General features: G+C 44.6%; 1 non-coding gene across 1 annotated transcript; it reads left to right on the top strand.

The window, feature by feature from the left end:
- Window positions 1-5991: 5991 nt before the first annotated feature.
- Window positions 5992-6100, top strand: LOC122704127. The gene has a single exon (XR_006343753.1). It is a non-coding gene; the product is annotated as a U6 spliceosomal RNA (small nuclear RNA).
- Window positions 6101-6542: the final 442 nt, after the last annotated feature.

Raw genomic sequence — 6542 nt, forward strand, 5'->3', positions numbered from 1 at the left:
TGCATTACTTAGCTTCTCTGAGCATCAGCTTCCCATTTGCAAAGTGAGGGTCCTAATATCTCCCTCAGAGGGGCATTTCGAAAGTAAAATGAGATCATGTGTTTCCGTCAGCATTCAACCACATAAACAGTACTTCAACAGGTGGAATTTGATACAGGCAATTAACTGCACAGGTAACCAAAATGCTGAGAAGCCAATAGGAATGGAACAGAGACCCAGATATCATTGAAGCAGACAGCCGCCTCCCCACTGTGTGGGCAGCACAAAAGGAGGAGATGGGGTTCACAGGGGCCATCAGGGTGGAACTGCAGAGAGAGCATGGCCCCTATCAGAGGCTGCTCAGGGTAGGACTACAGGGAGAGAAATAGCCTGGCTTCTCCCTTCTCCTGCCCTCCTGTCTCCTCCAGGGCCTCCCACTGGCCATTTGAGAGGCCTGGGAAGCTCAGTTGCAGGGCAGGGCTCTGCAACACCAGGCAGAGTGGGAATAACCAGGAATGGATCTGAAACATTTGCACAGGCCGGGGCCGCACAGTAAATGACTGTGATTTCTATAATTTTCCTTCATATTATTAAAACAAGACATGTTCACTATCTTAGGACTATTTTGGTTGCAACAGAAATCCATTCAAGCTAGATTCAACAGAACAAAAAGGGAATTTAACAGAACATTACAGTGGAATCTCCTAAAAGCCAAGGGCAGGACCGCGATGAGGCCTGGCAGGATTGTCCGGCCTCCCCAGAGCACCCCCGCTGTCTTCTGCTTCTCTCCGCGAGGGCTACTCGGTACTCGTGGCACGCGGGTTCCTTAGTCCACCGGGCAGAGGATGGCCGGAAACGTTTCCCAGATTCAGACTGCACTGGGATTCCTTAGTCTCTTTTCCAGACTCCTGGGGCAGCCATTCTGATTGGCCCCGCTTGAGTACTGTGTCTGCCTGACCCAATCAGCTATGGCCAAGAGGGTGGAGTCACAGGTGGGGCGCGCAGACCCTCCTACCAAACTGTGCAGGAATTATAGAAAGTCTTAAAATGCACTGTGTTGTTTTATTTTCGGATTCTTCTATTTCGGCATCCCCACTGTTACGTTTAGGGCTTCTCTTGTGGCTCAGCTGGTAAAGGATCTGCCTGCAATGCGGGAGACCTGGGTTCGATCCCTGGCTTGGGAAGATCCCCTGGAGAAGGGAAAGGCTACCCGCTCCAGTATTCCGGCCTGGAGAATTCCATATAGTCCATGGGGTGGCAAAAAGTCGGACGTGACTGAGTGACTTTCACTTCACTGTTATGTTTAACACAAATAATGCTGCAGCCCAACCCCCATATTTCCAGCGGATGAATTCCTACGGGTGACTCGGCTAATACTGAGAGGGCTCTTTACTGCCCCCTTCGCATAAATGCTCAGCAGCTGGTGGGACGTCTTTAAATGATTGTTCTTGAGGGTTTCAGAAGCAAATGACAACCAGGCCCCACTGCAGGCCATCCCCTCTGAGGTTTTATGTGGCTTTCTTGCATATTTGTTTAATCAATTATTATTTGATTATCTGATTAATTATTATTCCAGACTCCAGTAATCCACAATGCAAAATCAGACAGATGCTGGACTTAATTAAATGGACTTTTTACCTCATTTGGGAGAAAAAGAGTTTATTTAACAAGAAAAGAAGGTAAAGCGGTTCAGGGCAGCCAGTTGGGAGGATGTTTTTTCTTTCCCATTTTTATTATGAGCTTTCAAAGCAGGAAAGTTGAAAGGACTGCACACTGAACTCTTGCATGCCCTCCAGCAAGATTCGACAACAATTCATACTTTGCCCATTTATCTCTGTTTCTCTCTCTGGGTCTCTGTCTCCCTCATTCTCACTCTCTCTCTCTATGTATGTACACACATATATATTATATATATCATATATTATAAATTATACATATTAAAATATATAGAATTTATATATAAATATACATATATGTGCTAAATTGCTTCAGTTGTGTACAACTCTTTGCGACCCCATGGACTGTAGCCCTCTAGGTTCCTCTGTCCATAGGATTCTCCAGGCAAGACTGGAGTGGGTTGCCATTTCCTCCAGCAGGGCATCTTTCTGACCCAAGGATCAAACCCATGTCTCTTATGTCTCCTTCACTGGCATGGCAAGCAACTTCTTACCACTAGCACCACCTGAGAGAAAAAAAGAATGTATATATAATATACGTAAATTACCTTCCTAGGCCATTTGGAAGTGATGTCATGACCTTTCACCCACAAATTTCTTTTCATCTCCTAAGAATAAGGACATTCTTCTATGTAACTACAATGCTATTTTTATGCTAAGAAAATTAACAAGGATTCCAGAGTTCCATTAAACATTTCAGAAGGACTAATTCAAATTTCAGGGAGACTAATTGCCATTGATAAGCAATTTCAAGAAATAAATAATATATGTAAAAGTACCCAAAATAGTGTCTGGCACACACAGGAACTTAGTAAATGTCAGCATCCTCCGCCACTACCCCCCCAACACACACACACACACACACACACACACACGTGAATTTCCATCGCCACCATTTTTAAAACCACTAAGTAACTACAAATGGCATGGTTCAATGTGATGCGAAGTCAAAAGAGCATGGTCAGACCACTGGTCAGACCAGATGCGGCTCCCCCAACTCTTCCCCACAGACCCTGAAAGCAAGAGGAAAATTGCTGGGAACAAAAGAGTCACAGGGCGCTGAACTTGGCCTCACCAGCCTCCTAGTAATGGCGCCAGGGAGGGGACCAGTGCCAGCCAGTGCCGCTCAGCCACGACGTGGCAGGCAGAGCTGGGCTCCTGGCCGGGGTCCCTCCACTTACCAGGGCAAGAGCGGGTTTTTTTTTTTTTTAATTGTTTTCAAAACAGATTTCATGTGGTCCCAAAATGAGACCATGATTGTAAATTAAAGTGTAATTAGCCTTTACGCTTTTATATTCATTAACTCTTCTCTGTTAATGATGCTAGGCTGGAGCAGAAACCCTGCATTATGAAACCACATCCAGGAAATAAAATAGTGATTTAGATAATGGCCACAATGTATTGCTACTTACACATAATTAAACAAATGCTCCATTTAAACTTGGAAACATGACTGAATGTTGATTAACCCTCGCCCAGCAATTCTGCTCAGAACTGGGGAAGGGGAGACACCGTGAGCTCGTCCGTAACAAAGTGTCTGGACCAGTCACGTGTGCCCGCTACATTGCCAGCCATGCCCACCAGCCCCACCTGTGCTGGCTGGGTGGCTACAGGTCTCATGTCAGGGAGTGTGGCCGTGCATGGAGGTGACCATGCAAGTTATCCCGGGACTACTTAAGAAACCACCACACTAAGTGAAACAAGCCAGACACAAAAAGACAAATATCGTATGATTCCAGTTATATGAGGTACCTAGAGGATTCAAATTCATGGAAACAGAAAGGAGAAAGGTGACCACTCGGGGGCAGGGGATGATGAAAGATTCTGGAGATGGATGGTGGTGATGGTTACATAACAATGTGCACACCCTTAATGCCACTTCACTGTGTCCTTTAAAATGGTTAAATAGTAAATTTCATATATAATTTACCACAATTTTTTAAAGTTTATTTAAAGCATTAAGAAAAAAGGAAAAAGTCACCACATCCCAACTCTACTGCCCACAAATAGGAAAAGTCTGAATCTCACCTTCTCAGAGATCAATTCACACGGTCAGTGCTGACTCTGATAAGACCTGACTCAAAGTTAGGAAAATGGAATTTTTTTTAGGTTTTAAAAATTATAATGAAGTATTGCTTAATATATAAGTAATTCAGACATGTATTGACTACAAAGTAAAGTTTCTGATTCTCAAACCCATTCCTGAAAAGGGAGAACCCAATAATTTTTCTGTTTGTCATTTTTCTACATGTAGCTTTTCCACATAATGTGTTGCTCTGCTGGGTCCCCCAGACGCAGATCCTGGGACAAGAATGGAGGGCAGGTGGGAGATGTGGGAGGTGATCCCAGGAGAAATGAGTGGGAAATAAGAAGGAAAGAGAAGACTAAAAACTGCATGACCCTATCTATTATCTATTGCTGCCTAACAAGTTACTCCAAAATCTAATCGCTTCAAACAATCATCATTACTTGACTATTGATTCCTGTGAGTCGGGAATGCAGACAGTAGAGAAGAATTGCCACTACTCCACCAGGGTCTGAGGCCTCGAATGGAAAACTTCAAGGCTGGGGCTGGAGTCGTCATCTGAATGTTGCTGCTCACATATCTGATAATTGATGCTGGCTCTCCCTGGGGGATCTAGCTGGGTTGTGAGCTGAGACGCCCACAAGTAGCCTCTCCAGGTGGCCTGGGTTCCTAAAACATGGTGGCTAGGTTCTAAGAGCAACCCCCATGTGAGTGAGAGAAAGGGGTGGAGGGCAGCGAGAGAGAGAGAGAATGAAAGGCAGAAACCACGTTGCCTGTTAGGACCAGTCTTAGGAGTCATGTCGTATCACCTCCACCACCTGTGATGAAGGTCTGCCTGGGCTCAGGCAGGGAGGAAGGTCAATAACCCATTGTAACAAGAGTATGTTGTTGTTGTTTATTCTCTATGTCGTGTCCAACTCTGTTCAACCCCGTGGACTGTAGCTCCTCCGTCCGTGGGATTCTCCAGGCAAGAACACTGCAGTGGATTGCCATGCCATCTTCCCAACCAACCCAGGGACTGAACCTGCATTTTTATGTCTCCTGCATTGGGAAGTGGTTCTTTACCACTAGTGCCACCTGGGAAGCCTGATGAGAGCATGTGGGAAATACTTTCTGTCGTAGCCAGGCTAGGTACATTCGCAGGCAATTGGTACTTGATTCCAGTAGGGACCTCTGGGAGGTAGCCTGTGATCCTAATATTTATGGGGCGGTCACTATGGGTCAGGCTTCCCAGGTGGCTCAGTGGTAAAGAATCTGCCTACCAAGCAGGAGACGTGGTTTTATTCCCTGGGTCGGGAAGATTCCCTGGAGAAGGAAATGGCAACTCGCTCTAGTATTCTTGCCTGGGAAATCCCAGGGACAGAAGAACCTGGCATGCTACACTCCATGGGGTCGCAGAGAGTCAGATACGACTTCGCAACTAAACAACAACACTGTGGGTCAGGGACTGTGCTGAAGGCACACGTGTTCTGCCATTTACGATGCAGCAGCTACACCACTGCCCCCATAGTAAAGACAGGGCAACTGAGGCTTAGAGAAGACCAGGCAGAGACAGCCCGCCCACCCACCAGTGCCCATCTTTCCTGCTTCCCATACACACAGCTAGAGCGCATCTCCCAGGGTCCTCATGGTTAGGTGTGACTGTATGACTAAGCCGTCTGCAATGAAATACGGGCCAAAGTAAGGGGCACCCCGTCCTGGCTGGGGCCACGGGTTGTCCCCCATGCACCTGTGTGCTCCTTCTCCTGTCTGGCCAGAATCAACATGCAGCCTTGGAAAAACACCTGTTGAAGATGTCATACTTTTTCTCAATGTGGTTCCCTGAATCGCCTCATGGAAGAGAACCCCCCCATCATTTATCTCATCCCCCTTCAACCTGGGACTGTTAAGCAACAAAGAAACCTCTGTTGTGTTTACCCATTACATGTTTGGGTCTGTTTGTCACGACAGCGCAATGCAAGCTAACACAGGTGTGTAGTACTAGATTGAATCCTCTAAAACTGCCATGACAACTTTGTATATCAACAATGGTCAAATGTTCGTGATTCCAGATAATTCAACGTCACACACACAGCTCTTTTCACTCTTTCACTCCTGCGCAGTGTTCCACTTGTGGATATCCAGAACTTATTTAACCACTCCCCCTTTGATTAACATCTGTGTTGTTTCCAGTTTTTTGTCCTTACAAATAACGCTGCAAGGAACATTCTTAAATATTTATCATTATGAATTTTATGAAGTGGTCCATCAGACAGATTCCACAAAGTAGGACTGCTGGGTAGATGCCGCACATTAAAAAATTTGGTATATGTGTACCCACTTTAGCAGCATAGATCCTAAAACCGGAACAATATGAGGAAGATTAGCATGGTCCCTGAACAAAGATGACACAAAAATTCGAGAAGCATTCCATGTTTTTATCCTGTCATAAACCATGATAAAAGAATATGAAAAAGAATATATATGTATAGTATATATTGTATAACTGAATCACTTTACTGTACATCAGAAACTAACACAACATTGTAAACCCACTATATTCAATAAAAAAATAAATCTTGGAACTTCCCTGGTAGTTTAATGGTTAAGACTCCAAGCTTCCACTATGAGGGCACAGGTTTGATCCCTGGTTTGGGAACTAAGATCCCACATGCCACACAGATCAGTCAAAAAATAAATAAAATTAAAATGTCTTTAAAAAATAAAATAATAAATAGTCATGTGGCAGTTTAAATAAATAAACCTTAATGGGTAACAAGGACCTACTGTATAGCACAGGGAACTCTGCTCGGTATTATGCAATAACCTAAATGGGGAAAGGATTTGAAAAAGGAAAGATATATGTATATATATGTATATAT

This window comes from Cervus elaphus, chromosome 11 (genome assembly GCF_910594005.1).
Source record: "Cervus elaphus chromosome 11, mCerEla1.1, whole genome shotgun sequence".
Taxonomy (NCBI): domain Eukaryota; kingdom Metazoa; phylum Chordata; class Mammalia; order Artiodactyla; family Cervidae; genus Cervus; species Cervus elaphus.